Consider the following 13,725-nt stretch of genomic DNA (forward strand, 5'->3'; position numbering starts at 1 on the left):
AACAAGTTACAAATTTTGTTAATTACTATTTCGTAAAATCTTCTTTTGTATTTTTTTCTGTATGTTGCGCAAAGGACCATCCCCAGTCTTCCTGTTACGTGATTAGCTTCCACTGAGGACTTCTTTGCTTGATCACAGATGAATTACACAAATGAAATGAATTCTAAAGAATATGTTTTTATCGGTTTGGAAATTAATTTTTTGCTTTTCTTCCTGTAACGAGAATTTCTGTCTTATCTTTTTTTTTTAAAAAAAAAAAAAAAAATATAAACTGGATATGATTCTTGAAACCACTTAAAAAGCTGACAATCATTTAAAAATACATTTTCTGTAATTGACGCTTCTGTCTAAGAAGAGCTACAGCTGGTTAAATGTTAGTTGTTATATTGAATGACCTGCGGCAGGAGTATTGCTTGTCAGTACAAATTCTACTGGATATATTTTAGTGCAGATAACTTTCAAATCGGTTTCTAAAATTAGCAATAAAATAAACAAATAAGGAGTACTGTAATCATGCTTTTTATTATATTTTTAAAATGCGGACCCCTGTGGCTATCACGTGTGCGTGGTCCGGTATCATTCACCGGAGAAAGCCTAATGTTTCGGATAAAACCCAAATACCAGTGGTTCGTTTCCCCCTTTTAACTATAGGTTCTTAATGTTGAGAACGAAGATTAAACTTAAGTTGGACAATCAATCAGTGTTAAAAGGAGATTTGAAATAATAATAATAATAATAATAATAATAATAATAATAATAATAATAATAATAAACAAGTTGGTTCACAGTATATTTGTAAATAATAATTCAAGTGTGTGGCATTTAGAACCCAAGAGAATTGAGTAACATTACCAACGTTGTGAGAGAGACTTAATTACCAGATTGAACACTACATGGAAAAGTTTACACAATTTTTTTTACATTATACGAGTTATTTACAACATCGTGACTTTAGATAGATATTTTAAGGATGAAATTTGTCGTAAATGACCAAAAAGGTGACTTGATTCCTTCTTAGACTCAACGCGCCATGTAAAGAAAGTATGTATCACTTTATACGTAGGCTAGTAATTTCTATTGATGAGGAAGTAATTTTATCTTATCAAAATTATTTTTACGTTTCCTTTCTTACGAGCAATTAAGTTAATCATTTATAAGAAAATAAATAAAGAGCTCACTTCTGTTGCATTAGATCGTTAGTTCCATCCCAGTTCTGTGAATCTATAATGAACAATGTGATGTCTGTAGGTTTTCTTGTGATTCAACCTGGTTGCTTCCATTTTGTTCATTTTGCAGGTTCTTTCATAATTATATACTTTCATTAACCACCTGTGACTTTTTAACTATGGGGCACATAAGGATGGAATGCAAAACTAGGAATTTCTTTTCCTTTCCTTTCGCTACAAATTAATGGAAACAGAAAAACATTATTCTTTTTTTCTTCTGTAAATAACGTCCTTCCTACAAAAGATATATTCCTTCTTATAACTATTCATCTGGCTAATTCCTCAATTTTGAAATCTATGAATTACCTAGAAATCACCTATCACGAATAAATAGCCTTTTCATTCAAAATTGATTATTTAGTGCGTGATGTAATTGTCTGCGATACTAATACATTAATCTAGTGAAAAGTAATGAGAATAACTTAAAATAATAGGTCTATTGTTTAAGTAAGTGAATCAATTTGAAACCCGAGTGTAGCGTCTCTAAATTTAATTAAACAGAGGTATTCAAGGGTGATATTAGTCTCTAAAAAGCATATGCAAAATTCATATTGTCATACGTCGTATCTACGATACATAGGAATGTTCCTATTCTTTACACACGTGGGGAAGGAGAAAAATCTGCGCTAGAGTAAAAATGGATCATTTTGGCTTTTTATGTTTTAAATATTTGAATTAGTGATGGATGGTTTCGAATCTACTCGTTCCAAAGTAAATTCTTCACTGGAATGAAAAGATACATCTTCGGAAAGGAAACCGTTTGATTTCGGGAAAGCCAGAATGCATTGAATCAGCATATTTGTCAGATCAATACAAGTTAACAGGTTCAAACAGATATGTTCAAATGTGTACAATTGCATATAGTAATTTAATCGTTTCTGAACATGGATATTATGAACATTGTAATACGTGGTTACTCGTAGTTCGTTACTTATCAGTTTTTGGTTGAAGAAAATTACGTTGAAAAAATACGTTTTATAAATATTTATTAAGTTGAAACACGTTCATAATTTAGAACAAAATACAATTCTGAGTACAAAGAATCATATACTCTTTGTTTTTCAGTAGATTTGGCTTTAAATTTCCACGATATGTCTGCTGTTCATTGATGCAATGATAATCTGGTGTCAAACGTGTTTGTTGTCCTGTTTAAAGGTACCTGCAAAAGAAAACATACTTATCAGTATACGTATTCATTATTAAGAGAATTCAAATATTTATAAGCATTGCTAATTCGTTAAAAGTACTGCATGCATCTTGTGTACAACATACATAGGATACTATTGAAGTTTTTGGTTCGTAACAGAAGTGTATACTTGTCTCATACGAACATTTATAGTCAATTTCTTTGTACGAATGAACGAATATAATTACAATTAACTAGGTCATTAGTTACCTAAAAAGTGCTGTGATAATATATGTTTATTCATTTCTTACGTATTACAAAAAATATCTTTGAATAGGTTAAAAAACTAGTTTCTGACCATAAATAATAAGCCTTTACTCTTTTATTTATCTATAATCATTTTTCCCATTATACCATTACGGTACGAAATATTTCACTGGATAGATTATGAATATAATTCTATTTATGAATACAATGTAAGTCGAATAAGTTTAGGAATTAGATTTCTAGGATTTTCGCATCTATTGCCACGTTAGGCCATCACATGTAAGAGGCGACGTCCCTTGGCGATCACATTCGGAGCATTGGAGAGAAAGCAAGAAATGGGGAACAAAACGGTCTGGCACAATTATGTTATATATCATCCCGACATTTTTCAAGTGTGAATGAAGAAAACCCAGCAAAACCTCATTCAGAATGGCTGGCTTGAGAAAGCTTTTGCACTTTTTCGACCAAGTGTTCGCACCGAGTTTCGAACCCGAAACCACTCGCACCAAAGGCGAGAACGTTAGCGATTTCTCTACACAGCACAGCACCTACACAAATACAGATACAATTTAGATATATTGTTAGTGTTGTTCAGGAAACTAGACGAGACGAGACAAGAAATAATAGTCTATATTCTCGTCTCGTTTTGAATTTTTTCAATTCTTTATGTAAATTTACGTACAAAATTCGTACCTTTTTTTTAAAAAAAAATCGTCTACAAATCTTCCGAATCTGTCCGCTAACGAGAGGTCTAATGAAGGTGTAATATAACAATTTATTGTGTAATGATTTGTTTGTCTGTAAACGATACGTTTTCCTAATCGAATTTGTGCAATCACTTTATGAAATTCAGATTTTAAACTATGAATCATATAATATTAACATAGGTTTCAGATCTGTCTTGGGTGAACTGGTGTTGCCTACGAAGCTCGTAAAATGCCTCGTCTCAAATTTGAAAAAGTAGTTCTTGTCTCGACTCTAGACTCTCATGCAACAATAATCAATATTACTTTTAAGTTCGACCAACTAAGGAATTCATAGTAGGAATTGCATGAATATATTAAGTTTAATACCTTTTAACCGTAATATCCATATCCGTAGCCAAGACCATATCCAAGCCCATATCCGTATCCAAGTCCACTGTATCCGTATCCAACAGCTGGGTATCCATAGCCAATACCATAGGCTCCCAAGACTCCTCTCTTGTCTCTAGCAGTCTCTTGGGCGAAGGCAACAGCCAACAAGGCGAAAAGTACAAGGGCCTGGAAATAGAATATATGTTAAGAATAAGTTTCCTCGTTACAATTCGCGCAAGTAAGAAAAAAAAAGTATTGTAGGATGCATAATAAACTACTTATTTATGCTCATGTGAATCATTAATAACTATATCTTTAACTGCAATATTCGAAATTGTTTTTAGCATTTTCTAATGAAAAGTAAATATTTTGTGTTAAGATTTTCCACTTTTTCTAAGAAAGTATAACGAAGAAATTAACTGTATTTTTTAGGAGAGGAATATATATATGTTGACTACTTCTATGAGTTGCAGTGAGTATGCCGCATTTCTAGTGACGATGGTTTAATAAATAAACACATGAATTTGGAAAACCAGTCCTGTTCATAGAAAATATATCTTACCAAGAATTTCATGTTGATTAGTAGGATGTGTGTGTGTTCCTCAGCAAGAGTAACAATGTATACAACTCAGGCCTAACAAACTGTTTTTATATCCAAAACTCGTCCTTGTACTTAATCCAGTTTTAAAAGTAACACACATTATTAGCTTTATGTTATTCTTTGGTATTCCTTTCTAGGAAGTTGTAGGTCAGACACTGACGAAGATCTTTTTGTCTTGCGGTCTTTGCCCTGTCTTCCTGGAGATTCTGCTTGTTGACCTTCAGTTAATACCGTATTTACTATCACAAATAGATGAGGAAAGTATATTTGCTGGTAGAAACTTATTTTTGTTTATAACATTAAGCTTCTAATTACATATCAAAGTTATGACGTGCGTTGCTGATGTAGTGTCTACCGCATGTGCGCTTTTTGTTTGTTACATGTGGTGCTCTGTTCAACTTCCGGCGAGATTTTAATGCATTATGGTGGTTTGATACCGATAAACCTCTACCGAGATTGGTGTCTAACCAGCCTATCAGATATTTCTCTAAAAATGAACAAGAAGATCGCATGCACCAAACTTCAGTTTGTCAAGGAGACAAGTGCAGATGTTTGCGCGTTTTCTTTCTCTCTTCCTTCTAAATGTCAACCCTTTGTGATAAGAACAAAGTTTGATTCCACGGCTAAAATTTCGTAAATGTGAAAAAGATATCTTTTAATAGCTCTGGAGACGATTATTGTCAGCATGTAAAGTTTGTTTTTTGAACTGTCGGTAAAGTGAATAATATCAAAAATTATTATTTTGTAAGTTAACTTTTCTATTGTTTACCCAGAATATATCTATGATTAATGACCGAGGCCGTACTCATGCATAAATCAACATGGACCTAGCTAAGGGAGATAACTTTTGGAGAACGGCAAGTTTTCTGGGACTACTTTTATTTTTTATTTTTCATGTCCCATTTCTGAAAATTACAGAAATTTAGCTATAGACATTGTTATTGAGAGCCTACAGAACTATTAGTATCGTCTTGCTAATGACAAAGTAAAACCATTTGTTAAATCGTTTTATACTATTACATCAACGTCTAATTTTTATATGGTTTAATGGTGTAGTATGAAATAACGAATTAAATATTACTTGCATGAAACTATGTAATTTTCATGAATTTTAATGAGTTTCAGTGACAGTATAGGCTTTTGACAATAATTTGCACACGAGAACGAATTTTTTGGGGTGGGTGGGTGGGAATTGTGTTAGAGTTCGGAAAGTGATGGAGTGGGGTTGTCGACAATCCACATTAGTCTCGAGATGTTGGAGTCCCCGTGTGACATCTCACTTTTTCAGCGGTTGTGTTGTATACATCCTGAAAAAGGTACTTCCTGTAGGATACGTATGGGACAGTTTCTGTATATTTGGTGTATAATAGAGGCGAATCTAGCCTGGGGCCGGAGGAACTTTTGAAAGAAATTTAGAGTAAAGTCATGATATACCAGCATAGTCAGGGTTCTTCCCGAGCTCTTCCCTTCCCGAGCTTTTGTTGTAGATCCGTCTCTGCATGACATTTGAAACCATAAAATGTCCTGTGACAGGCACATGGTGTTGAAACCCAAGGGAAATCTCGTATTACTTCCATTATCCTTGTAGCATATATATGTTGCCGGACAGATACGGAAAAAATTATATTAAATTAAATATTTCAGTTTACCGCCCCACGATTATGCTTTTAGGCTAAGGGAGAATGGATTATGAATGCACGTGAATGGTTGTGGAAGAATTGGTAAAATTAGATTGTGGGAGGAAACCCGAGTACTCCGATAAAACCTAACGACACGACGTTATGCACCACGAACATTCTTGACTGGGAATTGAACAAAGGACCCCACACATTGGAGATAAGCGCTATGCCACTGAGCAACTATGCGACAAATATGGGAGATATGGGACGTTGTCTGACTGACGACTCCATAGACATAGTGTGTTATATGGAAAATTTCTACGTTCTATCCTTTGTGATGCATTTTCGTTGTCAATATATATTCAATTCTACAAATTACGTGTTTGGTTAAAACCCCTAGGTTTGAACAAGTAGCAGTACACCACGTAAAGCACATTGGCTTATATAGTTTGATATTTCCTCAACTAATATTGAAACCAGAGTTGTAGTAGGTTTGTACCACTTTTGCTTTTAGCAGAAAGAATGGAGTTGAGATGAAATATATACTTGGAATACGTAATTCATTAAAGAAAACCACTTCCGGTTTGAATAGACCCAGAGAATATTGTACATATTCTTAGAACGCTGAATTGATTCCTAGAAAGAAAGAAACGGGTGTCAGTATTTGTTATTGTTTTTGCTCTTTGTAGATCGACATTGAAACCAGAATGTGTAGTGGATTTTTAGCACTTCCTGATTTTAGTAGAATGTTAAGGATGGAGATGAAATGTATTCTTGAGATGCTTAATCGATTGCAGGAAACACCTTCTTGCTAAGTATTACTGTTTTTTCTCCATACAGTCAACCCATTCTAAGTGATCAAGCATGTTTCGCTCGACCGTCTCCAAAAAATCTAATTTTTTAATGAATGTTTACCGTACCGTATATCATGGTACTTCAAAACCACAGTTAATTATTTTTTACTACATCCCATGGCGACACAGCGGCTGCCACCATTTTGCGTTTTTTTTTTCGATTTTAGGCGTTTAAGTTGTTTTGAATATGTCAGCATGCATTTGTCCTACCAAATTGAAAATTGCTGGACGTTTCCAACTCGTGCAGAGCTAAAACTTTGATCTCTTAACATTTCTGCGTAAAACAACTTGAAGGGGATGAAATCAGTGTCTACAGTAGCAACCTTTTTGTACATTGGAAACATGTGTGGGAAGAGGAAACAACTGACATAGAGGTCTGAATTTGTGTGTGCGTGTTGTTCGGGGCCATAAGTTAATAGACAAAAAAATTACAGACCTGTAGCTCCTCCCAAAGGCCTGAAAAAAATCGTAAACTTGGGGAGTTATGTCAATTTAGCATGTTTCACTGTGTAATATCTCCAATGGTCTTGGATCAAATAATCTGAATTTTTAGGAATAGTTAGTCCTTTAGTATACCATAACACACAACAAAGTACGTTTTGTGTTTTTGAGCAGAAAGGGGTACCAAGTCAGTGAACACTTACTCGCTGTAAACACTGATTATAGAATGTATATCAAACGAAAGGACAACAGTCTTCTGTATGAGTTGACAGTTAAAATAAGAGTAAACATGATTGAATATCATTCATATAACAAGCAGCAAGATCAAGGAGTACTTACTTACTTTTTTTTTTTTTTTTTTTTTTTTTGTCAAGGGTGCATTCTGACTTTCCTCGCCTTCTGCTGATAGCGGCTTTCTTCACCAATGCTGCTGTGGTTGTGGTACGACAGTGTTACAACTAGAGGAAAGAAACGAGCTTGAGAGCCTTGACTGGACTAACCATTCACCCTACTTTATTTTACTTCGCAACAGCAAATTTCCAGTAGATTTTATGAAGAAAACACCCCCTAGAGTATCACGTCTTTACTTAATACTTTGACCCCTTCTGCTCAAAAACACAAAACGCGCTTTGTTGTGTGTTATAGTAGGCCCTATACTAAAGGACTAACTATTCCCAAAATTTCAGATTTTTTATCCAGATCCATTGGAGATATTGGACAGTCAAATATGCTAAATTGGCATAATTCCCCAACTTTACGATTTTTTCAGACCTTTGGGAGGAGCTACAGATCTGTAAATTTTTGTGTATTAACTTATGATCCCGGACTACATGCACACACAAATTCAGACCTCTACGTCAGTTTTTCCTCTTCCCAAAACATGTTTTCAATGCCCAAAAATGTTACTACTGTAGACACTGATTTCATGCCCTTCAAGTGGTTTTAGGCAAAAATGTTAAGATATCAAAGTTCTAGCTCCACACGAGTTGGAGACGTCCAGCAATTTTAAGTTTAGTAGGACAAATACATGCTGAGATATTCAAAACAACGTAAACGCCTAAAATCGTAAAAACGCAAAATGGCGGCAGCCGTTGCGTCGCCATGGGATGTTGTAAAAAAAATAATTATTTGTTGTTTTGAAATACCCTGATATAGGATATGAAAAAGTTAGAGTTTTTGAAAAGGACGAGCGGCAATTGTGCTTTTTTGCCGACCACTTTGCATGGATTGACCCCATAGTGATAAACGTGAAAACCGGAAATGATTTGTACCACAACAGGTTTGAATATCAGCTCCATCAATGAATTTGATTAATAGCTTTTGATCCTCTGCATCCTGGGCAATATTGATGATGATCCATCAAATAGTTCTTGAGATTTTTTTTTATTTTCCGTACAGACAGGGCACACACACACATACGAAGTATAGGATAAATTAATAAAGGCGTCTTGGTAAACCAAATTTATAAATCAAGGGAAACTAGTCATAGAATACAGAGGAGGGCAATTGCCTATCTTTCACTTGAGGCTAGAGCACCACTACTGTTTATGTATATGTTCCAGTGTTGAAATTGAAGGTTTCGACTACACTATTCATTTCTATTTCTCTTTCTCTCTCTTTTTCATGTTGGAAGAATATAATATGCAAAATGCTATAACATATACAGCATTCTGAAACCTATTTAAAAATGAAAAATGAATAGACCTATGAAATTTATAGTTGATGTAATGACTATAATAGGGGAACAATGACAAGTACTAAATATGCCTCCCTATTTTAAGAAATCGATTCTTACTGCTATACATTTATAATAAGGAGTTGTTTTTTTAAGGTACTGAAGAACATCTTTTAATACCTGCATCGGTCCTATCTTCTCGTATTGTCTACAACTACCTTCTGTCCCATATCACCTTTTGTGCTGATAGGGGGACGTTAATCAACGAAACGAATTAATAAGAAGTTGTGGAAAGGATAATAGAAACCTGTCAAGACATTGAAGGCATTTACAGAGAAATCGGCGCCCTTGGTTATAATGTCCTATTTGTCGAGCCTCATACTTTGTTCATTACATGAATATCTTAGAAAAACTAGTATTAGTCCATTAGATACGATTTTACATCTATTAAGCGGTCGTACATTCCAAATTATCTTATTGTGCATTGCCGCTTAGTGAAATGGATGGGAACTTTGCCTAAGTAAAGATGTTCAGTATATACAAGTTATTAGCAAACTTTGAAATATCAAGGTCATGAAATAAAGCATTTAGCTTTCTAAATGCAGTGATTATTAATTAATTAATTAATTAATTAATAATATTGTATTATTAAGTTTCCAGTTAAACGAAACCGCGTTGTTAAAAATCCATTAAGTACAGTTCTTAATTGCTGATATTGATGAACTGAGAAAATGAAATTTAAATGCTTCAGGTTCGGAAGAGTTAAAACATAAATTTTTCACAAAATTTAAGATATGAATAACGTTGCACATCATACCTTGATTGTATAAAGGAATTCATACACTTTTACTATTCCGAGCCCTTCATGACTAGCTAACGAGCTGGACTATTTTTTAGATATATTTTTCTATAAATAAGGAAAAAATGTCTTTATCGTATTAGATTAAACGTGCATATCATGTAGCTTGTTTGTGAAATCTTTAATATGATAGAATTAGAGCAAATAGTTGTAAGATGGCCTTCCGCTTATGACTTGTCCTTCTTTACACCTTCCAAACTTCTACAGTATATCCTATGTTTTCTTTCCAAGCAACATGACGCACTTTCCTTAATATGTGATGATGAGTAATTTATCATTTAATAATGTGGTTCGTAGCGGAAAGACACACACAGTTTTGGATGTATTCATGGGCGCTGTAAATGTTGGTAACCTTTTTGTAGGTATTTATTTCCTGTTTAATTTTCAGTTGTTGACATTAACACGTGTATGCCTATAATTTATTAGATCCTGTGGCGGTAAGAAAAGAATGTTTTTTAATGTTCTTCGTTGCTTGCATTATGTAAAATACGGCAATATTAAATGCAAAATAAATAGTACAAGGATATTGTTCTGAGCATTTTGTTTTAGTGTGCATATTAAATATCAAATATTGTTTTAAATCAGTAACAAGTAGTAGTTGTTTCGTTCTCGTTTGTTTATAATCTACCAAATCTTTCTTTTCTGAAGGTTTAATGAAATGGCCATTGCCAGTGGCGTATTTAGGGGGGCTTCCGGACTTAAGCCCCCCCGAAATCTTACTTACCATAGTAAAGTATATGAAATATCTTGCAGAATTTTCACATTTTCAGGCAAAAACCCCTGCCCCCCCCCGAAAGTTAGCAAAGCCCTCCCCGAAACAAAATCGTAAATACGCCACTGGCCATTGCTAACACGCCACTCATTTGTAAAGTATTTGATTTCTTTCCCTTGTCACTGGAAGAGGTAGGAAGCAAATAAATAGACATATATAGTACGACTATACTTGGAGATTACTTAGATTCTAAAGTGACGTACCGGAAGTGAATTACATTTTATTTTAGATCAGAAGCTACTAGGCAGTAACTGATGATACGCGATATTTAGCATAACATTGCCTGATTTCGGGCTACCCTTTCCTTTCTCGTTCTTTCATCACCAAGAGTTATAGCAAATGAATTGAGAGCATTATTCCAAATACCAAAAATATTATTCCAATAATATTTAGAATATTCAATGTTCATACTACAAATATACATATCTACAAAAATAATTGCCTTCTAATTTATTCCATTAGAACTGTTAGCACATTGTCAATTTCAAGCTCCTATCACCAACGTCTATGAAAATTTGTATTTAGTTGCTGTGTTAGCCGAGTCTTAAATTTATTATAACAGGTTACAAATTTCGTTAATCACTATTTCATGAAATCCTCTTTTGCAATTCTTCTCTATGTTGTGCAAAGGATCATTCCCAGTCTTCCTGTTACATGGTTAGCTTCCCCTGAGAGCTTATTTGCTTCAGCGCAAATGAATGAATTCTAAAGTCTGTTTTTTTTTTTATAGTTTTGGAAAAAAATTTCTGTTCCTCTAATGAAAATTTCTTTCTTATCTTTTAAAAACGTTATAAACTAAAAATAATTTTTGAAACCATTTTAAAATCTGGCAATCATTTTCAAATACATTTTCTGAGGTGATGCTACAACTTAAGAAGAGTTATAGCTGGTCAAATATCAGTTGTTAAATTGGATGATCTTTTGACAGAGTATCGATTATCAACACCAATATCACTGCCTTCTTTTTAAAGATCGAAATTGGATACCTCTTAATGCAAATAACTTTCTAATCGACTTCTAAAATTAGCAAAAATAAAATAGATAAATAAATAAATAATATTGTAATCATGCTTTTTATTATATTTTAAAAATGTGGACCCTTGTGGCTATCATGGGTGTGCGTGGTCCTGGTGTTGTTCACCGGTGAAAGCTCAATGGTTAGAAGAAAATCCAAATATCAGTGGTTCGTTCCCACTTTTAGCTATAGATTCTCAATGTTGGGAACAGATGTTAAACTCTAATTGGATAATTAATCAATGTTAAAATGAGATTCGAAACAAAAGTGTGTTCAGGATATATTTCTAAATAATTTGTAGCCTATTTAAAATGTGCGATATACAGAACACAAGGGAACCGAGTCACATTACCACAGTTTTGAAAGAATTGGGGTTCGCGAAGATAAGAAGGAGAGATAAAAGTAATTAGAATTTAATACCAGTAAATATATTTAAATATTATTTTGAATTTAGTTCTGATAGGCACATATTTTTATACATATTGTTAAGAACAACAAAATATATGCCTACTACTTTTAGTGCAGGTTCAGAGTTATTTAAAAATCAATTTAAATGAAAGAGGTACGATATGAAACTAAAGAAAATTGCATATTGCAATACCAGAAAAATACAAATTCATCAAGACCTGCATATTCAAATACGTACAATTAAAATTGAAAACTAATGAGATACCTGAGTATGGTGTGATTTCACTAGTGTAGCAATGTCCAGCTCAATCTCTGTGACACACACTATTAAGTCGTAAAATACTCAATAACTTTTCTAACAAATTCCCAAGTTCTTTTTACCAAAATTAGAAATTACTTCACCTTTCATGATATGACCCAAAATTAAGGTAGTTACGAAGTTTTAAGGTTTCCAAACGTCCTCGATTTTGAAACAGTATGATAGATCGGATTCGATATTTGTAATATGAATAAACTGACCAGATTTAGTTTTAATCCATTCGCTTTTGGGGAAGTTACTGTATCCACTGTATACAAAAAATGGATTCTACCATTATAGAAGTAGATGGATATTGTGAGATTTCCGCAATAGGTATACTAAAAATCTCACACAGGCTTATTAGAAATCATAAATTGTAAGGAGGTCACTGGCAAAAGGATGTGATAAAATGGGGTTCGTGATAGGAATTAGGTTGTTTACACAGTTTTTTCCCATTATACCTAACTATTTAATTTATTTATTTATTTAATAATTACCAGAGACAGCTCAGAGGCCATTTTATATTGGATATCTAACAACAACAATAACAATGGAAAGGATTTGGGAAGATATCGGCCAGAGCCTGTTTAGTAGGTACCATCCCGGCATTTGCCTGGTAGGACTGAAGAAAACCCTGAAAAACCCCAGTCAGGATGGTCGGCAGCGGGAATCGAACCCGTGACCTCCCGAAAGCGAAGCCAACGCAGGGGCGGATCCAGGACCGACTTCTGGGGGGGGCGATGGGTTGTCATACTGCAACTTTTAAGGGTTCCAAACTCTGGGATAGATTTTATTTATATATATAAAGTAAGAAAGTTTCTTCTTCTGAGGGGGGGCAATCGCCCGATCGCCCCCCCCCCCTGGATCCGCCCCTGAGCCAACGTTCTACTACTTTAGCTACTTCGCTCGATTATATGGGTTATTTACGATATTGAGACATGAATGTTCTGAACATGAATGTTCTAAACTCTGAATGAAACTTTAGATAGACATTTTAAAGATGAAATATATGCTAGAAGACCAAAAAGTACGCTTGATTCCTTTGTGCACTCAACCATAGGCGTAAATAGTAACTCCTGCAACCTCCACGAACTCAAGGGGCGCAAAATTTATAGAAGATCGGAGCAAAATAAAAAGTAGAGGCGCATAACTAAGGTTGCGAGAAGGCGCTGAAGCTTCAAGATACGCCACTGCACTCAATGTGCTAGGTACAGAAAGTTCTTATCACTTTATACGTAGGTTAGGAATCTCCATTGATGAGGAAGTAATTTTATTGTATCGTAATTAGTTTAATTAAATTATTTTCGTAAGAAAGGAAACATATTTATAAGGAAGTTAATGAAGAGCTCAATTCTGTTGCCATAGGTCCTTGGTTGAATCCTAGGTCTATGACTTTATAATGGACAACGTCATGTCCGTAGGTTTTCTTGTGGTTCAACCCGTTTGCTATTCTCATCTCGCCAGTTCTTTCATTATTATTTACTTTAA

The 13,725-nt window shown here is 34.2% G+C and overlaps 1 long non-coding RNA gene across 2 annotated transcripts in view; it reads right to left on the reverse strand.

Moving 5' to 3' along the window:
- Positions 1-2,195: 2,195 nt before the first annotated feature.
- LOC145694096 (uncharacterized) overlaps positions 2,196-13,725 on the reverse strand; it is a 40,036-nt gene continuing 28,506 nt past the window's right edge. The window contains exons 1-3 of one of the 2 annotated variants that reach the window (XR_014132927.1): positions 4,258-4,359; positions 3,693-3,881; positions 2,196-2,385 (exon numbers count right to left, since the gene is read on the reverse strand). This is a non-coding gene — a long non-coding RNA (uncharacterized LOC145694096). Of the gene's footprint in view, positions 2,386-3,692; positions 3,882-4,257; positions 4,360-13,725 lie in introns of those variants that run through there. The other variant, XR_014132928.1, reaches the window with a different exon arrangement.

The sequence above is a fragment of the Thermobia domestica genome, chromosome 9, assembly GCF_964235325.1.
Source record: "Thermobia domestica chromosome 9, izTheDome1.hap1.1, whole genome shotgun sequence".
Classification (NCBI taxonomy): Eukaryota; Metazoa; Arthropoda; class Insecta; order Zygentoma; family Lepismatidae; genus Thermobia; species Thermobia domestica.